General features: G+C 45.1%; 1 protein-coding gene across 1 annotated transcript in view; it reads right to left on the bottom strand.

Moving 5' to 3' along the window:
• The window catches only part of DOCK2 (dedicator of cytokinesis 2), a 315348-nt gene that overhangs the window by 234505 nt on the left and 65969 nt on the right, over nt 1–14874 (bottom strand). The gene's annotated exons all lie outside the window — the stretch shown is intronic.

Raw genomic sequence — 14874 nt, 5'->3', positions numbered from 1 at the left:
CTTCTTCTTGCTGCTGCCAACTGTTCATCTGCCATCCTGGACCAAGCAAGCCCTCAGAGGAATAAAGAGGAGTAGAAACTTAGGCAAGCTTTGCACTCCACTCTCCGAGGAATAGTGAGGATATGGCCTTAGGAGAAGAAGCAGCTGCAATCCTCCTCCATGCCATTTTACCATCCTCCCTCCTGGAACACACCATAAGGTGGGATATGTTGATTTTTCATCATCTCTGTTTCACCCTGGAGAGCCAGTGTGCTGTAGTGGTTAAGAGTGTGGGACTGGGACTCAGACGATCCGGGTTCTAGTCCCCGCTCAGCCATGGAGCCAACTGGGTGACTTTGGGCCAGTCACAGACTCTCAGCCCAACCTACCTCACAGGATTGTTGTTGTGGGGATAAGATGGAGGAGGAGATGTAAGGTGCCTTGAGCCCTTTGTAGGAAAAAGGCAGGATATAAATTGGAAAAAAAATAAAAAAAATAAATAAAAGATAGCTGCCTGCTTCAGCCTGCAGAAGAGTCCTGTGTAACATAAAGGTAGCTATTCTTTTTATAAGTGCTATGCTAATTTAAAATGTACAGCCATGCAAGCCCAGCCAGAAAACTCCTTCTGACTTTCTTTTTATGCAGTCTCTGCTTGCTCCCACAACTTCAGTTTGAGCCTTCATATGTAAGTTACTTAGAAGCCTTGAGCACCACAAAGTGTTTGAGAGAGCGGGAAAATCTGCCCCCACCTCCTCCTCAAGACTACTGCAGGTCTAGATTCCAAAGGTCCAGGTTTAGAACAATCAACATGGTGGTGCCATTGCTGGTCAATTAAAAAGGAAAGTGCCTCGTTTGACCTCTCAAGAAAGGTGAAAGCACAGGTAGCCATTAGAGGCCCAGACAGCAAATGTTTTGGTCTAGCATGATAAGGAGGAATGGTGGTGAAGTGCTGCATTGCTCCACAGGAAACTGGAAATTGCTGCTGGAAACCTGGAACTGGCAGGATGCCAGTCCTTTTCTCAAAAACTTCTACTGAAGGAGTCTACAGTCTTCTCAGGAGACTTATCCAAGTAATTACATGCTCTGTTATTGATGACAGTCAATAACTGAAATAACTGAAATTCACCTTATTTTAAATGTTTTAAAACGTTGACAGCATGACTTGTTTCAGGGAAAATAACTCCTAAATAATCCTTGGTCTGTTGTTGCATTATGTCCTCTCCCTCAAATGAGCCACTTTACCCAGATTTGGTTAGTGTGACAAGCTGCACCCAGAGAGATAATCAGGGAAATGGCAGCCAGCACATATGTGGAGCTTGTTTGATTATGTGAACCATCCTTAGTTTAAACCTGAAGTTGCCTTATTTTGAAACAGATTGTAATTAGTAACCACTGTTTCTTGTCATATTCCTAACAGATAGGGTTAACACTATCCTATTTCCAACTGATATCTTTTTAAATATTACCAAATTATGCCCATTAATATTCTTCTTCTTAAGTTAATTACCTCTTAAACCTTTCTTTGTAGAATTTTCATTAAGCCCTGAGATGGACAGAAAGTCCAGATGTTTTAGATTCAGTTTCCAGCCTTTCTAACGTTTACCTATATTGGCAGAGGTTTCTGGGAGAGGATTTCTAAAACATTTGGAGGTCAACTTTCTGCTCATTTCATCTCATCTCTAGAGTTTCTAAGTAACTGTAATAAAAATGAGTTTTGTCTACTTAGTCTGTGTCCAATTCCTCCTATTTTGTAACATTGGATAGCTTCATGTCCCACACTTTCATAGAAGCCACTGATGACTACATGGGAAAGTTCAAATATGTCAGCTGTATCTAAGGTAGATTAACAACATCACTTAGGCTGACATCTGACACACAGTTAAGTGGGAGTAAGCTCCACTCAATGGGAAGTATTTTTGAGTAGACATGAAGAGTACTGGGTTGGTGAATACAAGTACAGGAAAAAGGAATAAGTATTTACTTTTCAAAGGAACTTAGAAGGGGAAAAGCAGGTTGCTTACCTGTAACTGATGTTCTTCGAGTGGCCATCTGTGCAGTCACACATATGGGTACTGCGCCTGCGCAGTGCCTGTGGCCGGAAGATTGTCAGCTAACAGATTTGGCAGGAAGCTCTGCTCCCCCTCCCCCCGTGGCCTATAAAGAGCGGAGCGTCCGCCATTTTGTTCAGTCTTTGTGACCGAACATATGCCACTTTATGGAAAAAAAACTTTTCTTTTTTTTTGAAGTCGGTACCGTGACACCGAGCGGTAGATGCATCCACTCACCGACACCGAGTGGGGCCGGCGGGTGGGTTGTGTGACTGCACAGATGGCCACTCAAAGAACATCAGTTACAGGTAAGCAACCTGCTTTTCTTTGTCGTGGCCTCTGTGCATCACACATATGGGTAGATTAACAAGCTTGCCATAAAGGAGGAGGGAAGGTGTCCTCATTGAAGAACGGAGGAGAGAACAGCTCTACTGAAGGAGCAATCCCGTCGAGCTCGAACATCGAGATGGTAGTGCCTGGAGAAGGTGCAAGGGTTAGCCCAAGTAGCGGCTCGGCAAACGTCATCAATCGGCACCCCGGATGCAAATGCAGACGAGGTTGCAACAGCTCTAGCAGAATGGCCTCAAGGAACTGAAGGCAGTTCAAGCTTAGCTAATTGATAGCATAAGACTATAGTGTGGACTATCCACTTAGAAAGTCTCTGTGGAGTGACTGGATTGCCCTGATCCCTAGCAGAATATTTGATGAATAGTTTATTGGATCATCGAATAGACTCCGTTCGCGATCGGTAAAAGGCTAAGCAACGCCGAACATCGAGTGAATGCAAAGATCTTTCCAATGGAGTCGATGGTGACGGAAAAAAGGCAGGCAGCACAATGTCTTGTCCCGTATGGAAAGGTGTAGACACTTTAGGCAAGAAAGACGGGTCGAGGTGTAAAACGACCTTCTCCCTGTGAAAGTTTAAATAAGGAGGGTCTACGCGAAGAGTGCAAAGTTCACTGGCCCTCTGGGCTGAAGTGACAGCTACAAGAAACGCCGTCTTCCAAGAGATCAATCGCAGATCCACCGTCGCCAAAGGTTCAAAGGGGGCCTTCATAAGGGCCTGTAGAACTACAGAAAGGCTCCATGTGGGTATCACCGATCTAATTGATGGGTTAAGATTATGTAGTCCCTTCAAAAATCTTTTGAAGATAGGATGAGAAAACAGAGGTGATCCGTCGACTAAGCCACGGTAGTAGGCTATTGCGGCTGTATACACTTTAATGGATGATGGCTTCAATCCGGAATGGTGCAATTCCAGGAGGAACTGAAGAATTTGTTGAATGGATGAGAGGAATGGAGAGAACGAACCAGACTCGGCAAAGGTGGAAAAACATTTCCATTTAGCCTTATATGACTTCCTTGTGGACGGCTTTAAGGCAGAGTCGATGATATGCTGAATATCAGGGTGCAAAAACATCGGATTCGGATTCGACGGGTCTTGTCTCGAACCGGATGGTACAGAGAGACCAGAGAAAAGGGAAGCACCCGAGTGATTGGATTTGACAACTGGATCTGAGGTGGTTGAAGTCATTGTCAGTACCAATGGATTAGGAGAAGCTGTCGGATTCATAACTCTCGAAACCGTTGTCGGCACCAATGGAACGTCAATCGTCGAATTCGCCACGCTGTTAGGTTCAATGAGAGCAAGTCCGGGTGGCGAAGTGTGCCGTCCACCTGTGTTATAAGATATGGGAGCGATGGAAGATGAAGAAATTCCCTGCGAGAGATGTCGAGTAGTTTTGCAAACCACGCTTGACGTGGCCACCAAGGGGCAACTAGTATCCCCGATGCCCAGTCGTGCACTATCTTTGCTATGACCCGCATCAGAAGAGGGATCGGAGGGAAGGCGTAAAAGTTCATATTGTTCCAAGGGATCATGAATGCGTCCCCTAGCGATGCGTGTCCGATTCCCGCTCTCGAACAGTAAGCCTCGCACACCCTGTTCTGTTGGGTAGTGAATAAGTCCACGTCGGGAGACCCCCCGTGCCGGAAAAGGTGGTTGCGCATACGAGGATCCAATTCCCACTCATGAGAGGTGAACATGTGCCTACTGAGAAGATCCGCCTGCACGTTGTCTACACCAGCTAGATGAACAGCCATCAGCGTGATGTGTCTCCGGATGCACCAGTCCCAAATTTTCATAGAAAGTCTGGCTAGAGTCAGTGACTTTGTTCCCCCTTGCTTGTTCAGATAAAAGACGGTAGCTATATTGTCCGAAGTTATCTGAACGATCTGATGATGAAGGATGTCCTCGAAAGAGTGCAGGGCCTTGAAAACTGCCAGTAGTTCTAGGAAGTTGATATGATTTGTGGATTCTCGACGATTCCACGTACCCTGGGTAGATAGGCCAGAGCATATCGCTCCCCATCCTAGAAGAGACGCGTCGGTGCCAAGGGTTATCGTAGGAGGTCGTGCCCTGAAGGGGACTCCTATCATAAGATTGGTCAGTTCCAACCACCAAAGCAGAGAGTGAAGCACAGAAGATGGGATCTGAATCAGTCTCGACTGCGGATCTCTTTGAGGATGGTACACCTTGTTGAAAAAGAGTTGCAGTGGACGAAGCCGAAGCCTGGCATGTGGAACTGCGGCAACTGAGGAAGCCATATGCCCCAGGATCCTCTGGATAGACTTCGCCGGGACCATTCCATCTCGTCAGATTCGATGGATGTGGCGAGCAAGAGTCTTTTGTCTGTCCTGAGGGAGGAAGGCTTTTTCCAACGTCGAATCCAAGCAGGCTCCAATGAAGGTGAGCATCTGTGTCGGAAGAAGAGAAGATTTCTCGGTATTAATACGTAGACCTAGGCTATTGAGCAAGGCACAAGTTGAATGGATGGCCGCAAGGAGTCCTTCTCTGGACTGTGACTCTAACAGCCAGTCGTCGAGGTACAGATAAATTTGTATGCCCTGGAGGCGTAGAAAGGCACAGACAGAGGCCATACACTTGGTAAAAACCCTCAGAGCCGTAGCCAGTCCAAAAGGCAAAACTGTAAACTCATAAAGTTGGGTGCAACCGCAAAACGAAGGAAACGCCGATAACTTGGGTGAATTGAAATATGGAAGTAGGCGTCCTTCAAGTCCAATGAGGCGAACCAATCCTCTCTCCTTAGCAACAGCAAAATGTTTTGAAGGGTAGTCATACAAAACTTTTTCGGTACAATGAACTTATTTAAGTTCCGTAAGTCCAAAGTTGGACGTAGACCACCATCCCGCTTAGGGACCGTAACGTATCTGGAATAGAATTGTGGAGTCCGTCAGATGAGAATACTTGACAAATCGCTCCTTTACAAATAAGTTGATGTATTTCATCGAGCAGTACCGGTGAACATGAAGTGGACCGGATCGGACTCGGCAGAGGAATGATGACGAATTCTATTCGATAGCCGTGTTGAACAATGGACGATACCCACCGATCAGATGTGATGGACTCCCAAATGGGGAGTCAGCTTCGAAGCTGATCCCTAGATGAGAGGGGGGTGGGTATTGGTGAAGTGTGAGGAATGGTTCGCCAGTCCCGTCAACGTTGCCTCCGATCGTTGAAATGACGGTGGCCTTGTTGGGAGCGTTGCTGGGGCTGCGGACGGCGGCGCTGCTGTTGCTGTTGCTGGCGGTGTTGTGGCTGTTGCCTCGGTTGATATGATTGCCTGTAGGATGGACGATTCCAGGACCACTTACGTCTGGCATGGGACTGTATCTCCATTCTGCGTGCCATCATCCTCGATTCATGCAGCTTCTTGAGCTTATGGTCAGTGCAGGAATGGAAAAGCCCGGATCCATCGAAAGGCATTTCCTCTATCCAGCACTTGGTTTCTTCCGGAAAATTGCAATTCCGAAGCCATGCATGCCTTCGGAGAGAAACAGCACCGACCAAGGCCCGTGAGTCAGTATCCACGTGGTGCCTCGCCGTGGATAACTGCTGCACCGCGACCTGCATGGCTTCCTTAATCAGGACCTTCGCAAGGTCACCCTGGTGGTCTGAGAGGGTGGAAACGACGTTGTGCAGGCGCTGCATAATAAAGTATTGATACCTCGCCAACGTCGCCTCGTAATTTGATATGCGGAGCCCCAGGCCTGAAGCAGCGTAGACTCGCCTAGCCAGGGAGTCTATTTTTGGGCCCTCCTTGTCTCTCGGTGCCGTGTGCCCTCTCGCCTCTCTGCCTTGCGAGGATTCGATGACCGCAGATTTCAGTTTGGGATGTCGGAGAAGCAAGGGAATGTCCTCCTCCCGAACCCTGTACATCGACTCATATCTCCTGGACGTCAGTTGAGGATGTGATGGCAGGTCCCAGGGCTGCGTCATCGCCTGCCACAAGGTGGTTATGAGCAGCAGGATGATAGATGTCGACTGCTTCCCGCGGACGACATCGTAGAACTTGTCCATCGTCGGTCCCGGGCGCTGGGCAGCGTCGATGTCAAGGTAGTGGACAAGTCTAGACATCAGCTCTGCAAAGGAGACGTGGGACTCATCAGGTGACGCTGGACCCTGGGATGTCACAGTGACGTCCGGGGAGGTTGAGTCAGCCTCCGAGTCGGCCAAATCGGCACCGTAGTAGGGTGGGGCTGAAGATGACGACTCCGCCGGGGAGAAGGAGCAGCTGCTTCCATCCTGTGGGGATCGAGGTGACGCCCACCTCGGATCCGATGAGCACGGTTGATCACGGGATGGAGGAGAGGATTGTGCCCAGGGAGCAGGGTAGTACCCTACGGAGAGCGGATCACCCCAAGTATGGTAGTAGGGGCGACGCCAGCTCTCCAGACGTTGCTCTACAGAGTGGCTTCTCTGGCTCCCCGGTGGGGACAGTCCAACGTCTGCTTCCATAGTGACTGTGGGCATGGGTGTTGGTGACCTCACCCTAGGAGGGGAGTCTTGGATTTCCCCGTCGGATATTGAACCCCGTAGAGTTGGAAGGGGCACAGGCGGGAGGTCAACTGCACGACGGGGAGACCCTTGAGGGGTAACCCACATAGCCTCCTGGAGGACCAGTTCGGGCGGAGTCGGTACCGTAAGCGCCACCGGTACCAAGGGGCCCATCGGTTCCGAGTCCCGATGTTGGGGACAGTCCGGACGGTCCGAATTCCTGGGTTTTTTGGGAGGCTTGGAGACTTTCTCCTTCCTGGCCTTTTTATGGCCTGCCGACTTCTCCGATTCGGCATGCTTCCGCTTCTCGTGCTTCTTTTTAGGTGAAGCAGACAGAGCCACCGAAGCAGAAGCACCTTCATCCGAAGGCCGTGAGGGTGGGGCCACAGAAGCGGAGCCAGGTTTTGGGATGGCAATAAGCGGGTCCAATTGCATTAGGGGCCGATCCCAAAGGAGTCTCCGGAGGCCGTTTTCGCGGTTCTTCCTGGCCTGCTTGGAGAAGGCCAGGCAATGTGCGCATGTATCCGTCCTATGCCCCTCTCCCAGGCAGAGGAGGCATAGGTCATGCGGGTCAGTTGGTGCCATTTTTGACCCACAGTCCGTGCATTTGTGGAAAGCCGCTCGCTGTGCCATCGCAGAAGAAGAAGAGAGAGACAGTGCAGAGGGTAAGTATATATATTTTTTTTGTTTTATTTTTTTTAGATAGATAGATCGAAAGAAGAAATAACAAGAGAAAAACTACGCGGAACAATGAACTGGGAGCAAGGAGAAGAAAACTGGGAAAAGAAGGACAATCGAGAGCAAGGTAACAGTCGAAGCAAAAGTCGATAGCGGCACGAGGCACAGTGAACGGAGGTCACAAAGACTGAACAAAATGGCGGATGCTCCGCTCTTTATAGGCCACAGGGGGGAGGGGGAGCGGAGCTTCCTGCCAAAAACTGTTAGCTGACAATCTTCCGGCCACAGGCACTGCGCAGGCGCAGTACCCATATGTGTGATGCACAGAGGCCACGATGAAGAATTATTGTACTACATCAAGGGTCATGCAAGTTCTCCCTGACTGATCCTCCTTTGACCAACTTAGCTTTAAACCAAACCAGACTTTATTCCATCCATGTATCTTTTGAAAATATATGCCAACTTTCCATATAGATATTTCCATGGTGGCTTACAATACAGTAAAGTAATAAAGTAACAATAAAGTCATAACATGACAACAACTACTACTACTACTAAATCATCCAAAATATTAAAAAGCACACATAATCGCAAAAAGTACCACCTAAGCCACCTAAATCTAAACCAGAAATGGGGAAATTGTACCTGCCTCCCAAGTGTGTTTTCTCACTACAGTTACCATAATCCCTGACTACTGGTATTCGTGCTATCTTACAAAAATTAGAGTCCAACAACATCAAAAAGGCTGAGCCAAAGTCTAAACTAGTACAAATCTTGATAGAACATGTAGTGTCGTTATCCTGTTGATCTTTGACTCTCCAGCAAATGTGTCAACAAACCCAAATTAACTGAGCACCAGAGCTTTGGGGAATGGGGCACAATAGTCTTTCCTATCTAGACTCCTTTTTATCTAAATGTCTATTGCCCTCACCTTTGGACTGTTCATTCTCAGATAAAGAAGGCTGTACCATAAGAGCCCATGTCATGATTTCTTCTAATCAAGTTTCTTGTAGGACAGTTACAGTACGCAATGCTTTTCATAATTGTTTTCTCAGTAACTCCATCACTATCCAATTCTGTGTCAAGCCAAGGGATTAAGAAAATCAGGCAGCAAACATGAATTGGATTACTAGCAGCATGACGCAATATCTTATCCCAGCAGTATTTCCAAAAGGCAAAAGCAGGATTTAGTCATTCATTAACTAGTTGCATACCTTCATTGAATCAAATATCAGTTAATGTGCCTCTTTTTTTTCTTTTTTTTTTTTTTTGCAAAAAAGGGGGAAAAGTAAAGCTTAAAACTTGCTAATTAACAGTAAAAGTGCTATTTTAAATTCACACTAGATAATAATAGCACTGCAGCCTTCCTTTTATCAGGTTTATCAGTGGTCATTAAAGCTGATTTAATCTTCTTTATTAGCAAATTAATCTAATCCATTAGATGAGGTTGAAACAAGATGGAAATGCATGCAGTTTTACTATGGCTAGGGAAGGATACAAATTGTCTGGAGCTTATACACAGAAACTAGGAGCAATTCAACCTGCAAGTTGTAGTTTATTCCCAACTCCAAGTACAATCCTGCCCTTTCTTTTTTTAATTTTTAATTTTATTAATTAAACAAAAAAACAATACAATTAATATAAGAGCAATACACATAATTAAACAATACTGATAAACATAATTAAACAATACAATAATAACAGTGCTACCTCCACCAGGAATAACAAATCATGCTACTTAATGTAAGATCATTTATTTATTCAGCTTGCTCCACTCCCACTTCCCTTCCAGAATGGCACTGACTCTTGTGATGGTTCACACCCTTTCCCAGTCCAGCCCTTTCATGAAGATACAACCAGATTGAGCACATTGTACTTATCAGATTCTGTCATACATTATAGCCACACAATATGGAAACAGGACTGGTAAACACCACTGTCATTTGTCTGAGTTGCTTCCAGTCTAAGCCTCCCAGGGATAGAAGATATGCTTGATCTGATCATGGATGGAAGATAGATAGAAGCCTATCTATCCACAGATGACTTCTGATCCAGCATGGAATTCCTACTCACAGATGTGGTGGGGGAGGCAGTCTTCATGGATGCTTTTCCAGGAGGACCCACCAGCAACGGAAGTGTCACTGTGGACTGAAAAGGGAGGCGGGAGCCAGTGAAGATCGCCTCCACCTCCATCCCAGAGGAGCATTGAGAGCAAATCCACTTGCAGGCTGCCCTTCTGGCGGTATAAAAGCCAGGTCCATGCCATTTTCTATTCATGTTTGCTGATTATTTCAGCTGTATGTTGTTCCAGAACTACCAGCATTGGTTAAGACCAACAAACTCCCCATGTGGGTAATACATCATCTGCACTGACAAAATCTCACTTATTAAGAAAGCCAGAGCCTTGAATTTACAATAGGGCTGTCAAGGGCAAGACATCTTGGAGGACATTCATTCATAAGGTTGCCATCAGCTGGAGATGACTTGACAGCACGTGAGAACAACAATGCATCTAAAATCAGTGCATCATAAAGTACCAGTTGCATAAACAACATGGCAGTGTGCTGTTTGCATATTCTTTTGCCACACCAACAGCCATTTATTGCTTAAGCATCTATGGACCCCTGAGTACTGCTGCTAATTATTTCGTACCTGTCTACTCTATAATGCATCAGTTTCCTAATTAAACAATAGTTATGTTTCATACTGATTTACAACGTAACACTAGTGATCCAGGTATCACTGAGTGCCCAATAATGTTAAACTGGTAATTAAATTTAGTGATATTTTTTTTTAGTCTTTTAAACCTAGGAAAACAGATGCACCCAAATAAAATAACATGGGAGAAAATGAACAGCCTGAAAGATATTCATAAAAATTTAGCCATAAGATATTTTATTTCTAACACAAGATTAAAAGTTTTATAAATGTCATGGTGGCACTAGCTCTCTTCAGACTTTCCTCTTGCACGTGCTAAATATATGGAGAAGGTGCAAGAGGATGGCCATGCCATCAGTCTTATGTACAGTACTGGCTTCACCCCCTTAATACATTTGCAGTCAGCACAACATCTGTATGTACAGCTATATATATCAGGAGAGGTATTCTTTTACAAACATTGGATTGGTGTCAAGAGGACAGAGCCAAGACCATAGATATTTGAGGATGGGCCAGTGGCACAGTCCTGCTTTTCCCTTCTGCACACAGTTTACACCCAACACACCTGCTGCATTAAAGAAACACAATAGGCATGCCATTTTCCCTTCCTCACTGTACATTAAGTGAAGTGCACCCAATTCAGATTGAGACCCTAGCTTTACTGGCCCCCAAAATTGCAGTCCCATGTAAGCCAGTGCTTCATTATTTAGTGAAATAAATAAATCCAGGTGCCACCTTTTAAACCCCCTTTCTCAGGTCCCAGTTCAGATCAATATGCAAAACAAAAACAAAAAAAAGACAAGTTTTCTATGTTTGTAAAGTAATGTGTACATCAAGCCATTGTGTATGTGTACAGACCATCTGTAGAAAGTTAACAGTATGACAAGTTTGACTGGTGCTTCCTAAAGGTGCTGGGAAGTGATTTGCCATCCTTTTGACAGGCAGGCAGAAAAATAACTTCTCGTGAAAAAAGAATCAAGAGATGTTTAAAGCTCTTGTCAAAAAACACACAACCAAAAATAAAGGAATTGTCAAACAAAAGATGCTTTATTTTACAATTGTTGAATAATTTAGGTTTTAGGGTGTGATCTCAAGTTTAGACAGGAAAAAACTCCCAGCATTTTCCAGCCTGCATGACTGGCTGCAACATGCAAGAAGCTGTAAGATTCTTTTTTCTCTCTAAACATTTATCCTTAATCAACAGATACAGGAAAACAAGCAAAGCCAAGGTAACTTCAGATATTGGAAACACACTGTGTTTCACTTCAGTCCAACAATTCTGTATTGAAAGAGGGATATCTAGATCTATATCTGTTGTTGTCTGGCAATACTAGTTTTATTCATAGACAAGATGCTCCATCTCCAGGGTTTTATTTCAAACGTGAACTGCCAATAGACAATACAAAGTCTATTGTAACAAGCATTGAAACAAGCATAAAAGGTAAAATAGTTTTGGCAAACTAAATACTGCATCTCAGATGGCTTGCCCTTTTCTGTCAGAAAAACAAAATGTGAGCATCTTCATGCTCAGCTGAAATTCAAAAACTTGGACATTTTGTAACTGACTGGGCTTTATGCTTCAGCTGAGTGCCCAGAAGATGATACTGGAAAATCAACAATTCTGTTTTTCCTAGATTAAGCTGAAATAAAAGTGGATTTCCTAAAAGTTTTTTATCAAATTTATAAGCACATAAGAGTATCTCCGTGCAAAGAAAATTCTCTGTGCTGAAAGGTTTGTTTTGGAAATTGTGACTTGATACTGTACACCAAGTTTAATCACTTTCACTTGCTGAAATCAAGAGGGGCATTTAAATTGGCATTTTTTTCAGAGTTTTAGGCCTTGAAGCAGCCCTTCTAAAATGCAATCAGTCCACTTTCTTGGCACTAAGATTCTCTTATCCATTTGGTCCTTTAAAAATGTTAAGTCTTACTTTGAAATACTTCAGAGTATTTATTATATATCCCAAACAAAGAATACTCTTTTTTCACCCTCTTGAGCCATTCTTGCACTTATTTCTATTTTTGACAAAGTAATGCAGCTTTTTGGGCTTTGTCATTTGTAAAATAGTAATTCTCTAAGGCAATAGTATGACATTGACTTTGGGCACAATATTTCACCTTCAACTTTACCTATTTGTGCAAATTGATTATCCCTCAGCTATGAAGGGTCTCAAAGCCACAGCAAATCTGTCTGTGATGCTTTACTGCCTTCATAGCATACATACTGAAGACATGGAAAGCCACAGAAAGACATGGAAAGCTTCAACTTGAGAAGCAGAAATGCCCAATCCAGCAGGAATTCATTTCTTATAGGAAGCATCTAGATATCTTTGAGAAGATAAGTAACTCCTTTCTGGAAAGTTTCAAGGAAGTGTTCAAAGGCACAACCCTGGGAACATTGGAGCAATTTTTGACAAAATTTTGTTCTCATGGCAGCATTTTGCATTGAAAACAATGATCCTTTGTTAGATTACTACTCTTATTTTCTTTGCTATTGTTTCTCTCTATTGCATAGAGGATAAAACGGCACTGAAGAGTTATTTCCACTTTAGAATTCTATATTGCAAACAAAAGGGCAGTTTCTTTTTATCATGAAGCTTGGGACCTTATTTTACTTCTTATTGGAAGTAGGATGTGTGGAATCTCTACTGCATTTTTAGATCTCTTCTTTTTAATACTTCAGACAGTATTTTTGAATATGCCAAAATAGAATAAAAATTATTTCTGGAAGAAAACTTTTGAGGTTTAAACTTGCAGCCAGTTTCGCCCTCCATAAGGGTGTGAGCCCAATTAAATTGGTCTGCCCCTGGAGTCTTATAGATCCTGATGGATTCCAGCAGGCCTTGGGGGACTTTCTGGGAGATATGACTGGCACTTCTGTCAATGCCCTTGTTGATCTGTGGAATATGGAAATAACTCAGGTGGGTGACACGATTGCCCCTAAGCATCCTCTCCTGCCATGCAGAGCACATGCGGCACCTTGGTATGCCCCTGCATTACATGCAATGAAGCAGGCTGGGAGATGACAAGAGTGTAGGTGGAAGAAAGCTTGTGCTGAATCTGACCAAACATACCTGCGAGCTCATTATGGAGCCTGTGTTGTGGCGGTGAGGGTGACAAAGAAGGAACTCTTCTCTCCTCCCTTGCATCCTCACAGTGCCATCCTGCTGAGCTTTTCCTGGTGGTGCAGGGCCTGTTACATTCTGGGCAGACCCTATTGCACCATTGGCAGCTTGCTGTGACGACTTTGTCCAGCACTTTAGGGATAAAATCACTAAGATTCACCACGAATAGGACTCCACAGTTGATATGGTCCTGAAACAGGAGGTGTCCAGAGCACCGTCTGGTCTGCCTTTGCTGGATAGGTTTCAACTATTGCGCCTAAGCATGTGGACCATGTGCTTGGACAAGTCCAACCCACCATCTGTTTACTTGACTCTTGCCCTTCATGGCTGCTCACCAAAGCCAAGGGCAGGATGTGTACCAGGGTCCAGGAAGCAGGTATTGCCTCTCTAAAGGAGGGTCAGGCCCCTGCACCCTTGAAGGAGGCAGTGATCAGAACCATCCTGAAGAGGGCAAATCTGGATCCAGAGATTGCCTTCAATTATATATCAGCAGCTAACATCCCATTCTTGGACAAGGTGCTCGAGCAGGTGGTGGCTGGGCAACTCCGAGCTCTCTTGGAGGAAACTGATTATCTGGACCCATTTCAGTCTGGATTCAGACCTGGCTGCAGGACTGAAACTCCTTTGGTCACCCTGTATGATGACCTGTGCAGGGAGGAGGACAGGGGGAGTGTGTCCCTGTTGGTTCTCCTGGACCTCTCAGTGGCTTTCAATACCATCAACCATGGAATCCTTCTGGATAGTCCTGCCAAGTTGGGAGTTGGAAGCACTACTCTGAAGTGCTTCTACTTGGCAGGCCGATTCCAGAAGGTGGTGCTGGGGGATTATGGTTCTGCAACATGGCAGTTTTGCTACAGAGTTCTGTAGCAAACTCTGTCCCATTTTATCCCCCATGCTCTTCAACATCTACATGAATGCACTAGGAGAGGTCATCCAGGGGTTTGGGCTAAGGAGTCATCAATATGCTGATGCCACCCAGGTCTACCTCACTTTTATATCTGATCCAGGTGAGGCGGTGGCTGTCCTTAACTGGTGCCTGGCTGGAATGATGGACTGGATAAGGGCCAATACATTGAGACCTCTTCTAGACAAGATGGAGGTCCTGTTGATAGGTGATTCAACTCTCCAGGGAAGTGATCTTTGCCCTATTCTGGACAGGGTTGCATTCCCACTAAGGGACAGAGTGCATAGTCTAGGAGTGCTCTTTGAGCCAGAGTTATTCATGGAGTTTCAGGTGACTACTGCAGCGAGGAGCACTTTCCTTCAGCTTCTGCTGACTCATCAACTATGCCCTTACTTGGATGAGCAGAACCTTGCAATGGTGACCCATGCTCTGGTAACCTCTTGATTGGACTACTGTAATGCAGTCTACGTGGGACTGTCCTTGAAGTTAGTCTGGATACTTCAATTGGTTCAGAACAGAGCAGCCAGGTTGCTAGCAGGGACTGGCAGATATACACACATAACACCTTTCCTGTACCATCTACACTGGATTCCAATTGAAGTTAAGAGCATGGAACCGGGACTC

Source organism: Varanus komodoensis, unplaced genomic scaffold, assembly GCF_004798865.1.
Source record: "Varanus komodoensis strain SLA01 unplaced genomic scaffold, ASM479886v1 scaffold7_1, whole genome shotgun sequence".
NCBI lineage: Eukaryota > Metazoa > Chordata > Lepidosauria > Squamata > Varanidae > Varanus > Varanus komodoensis.
This window is presented reverse-complemented; position numbering and strand designations above follow the sequence as displayed.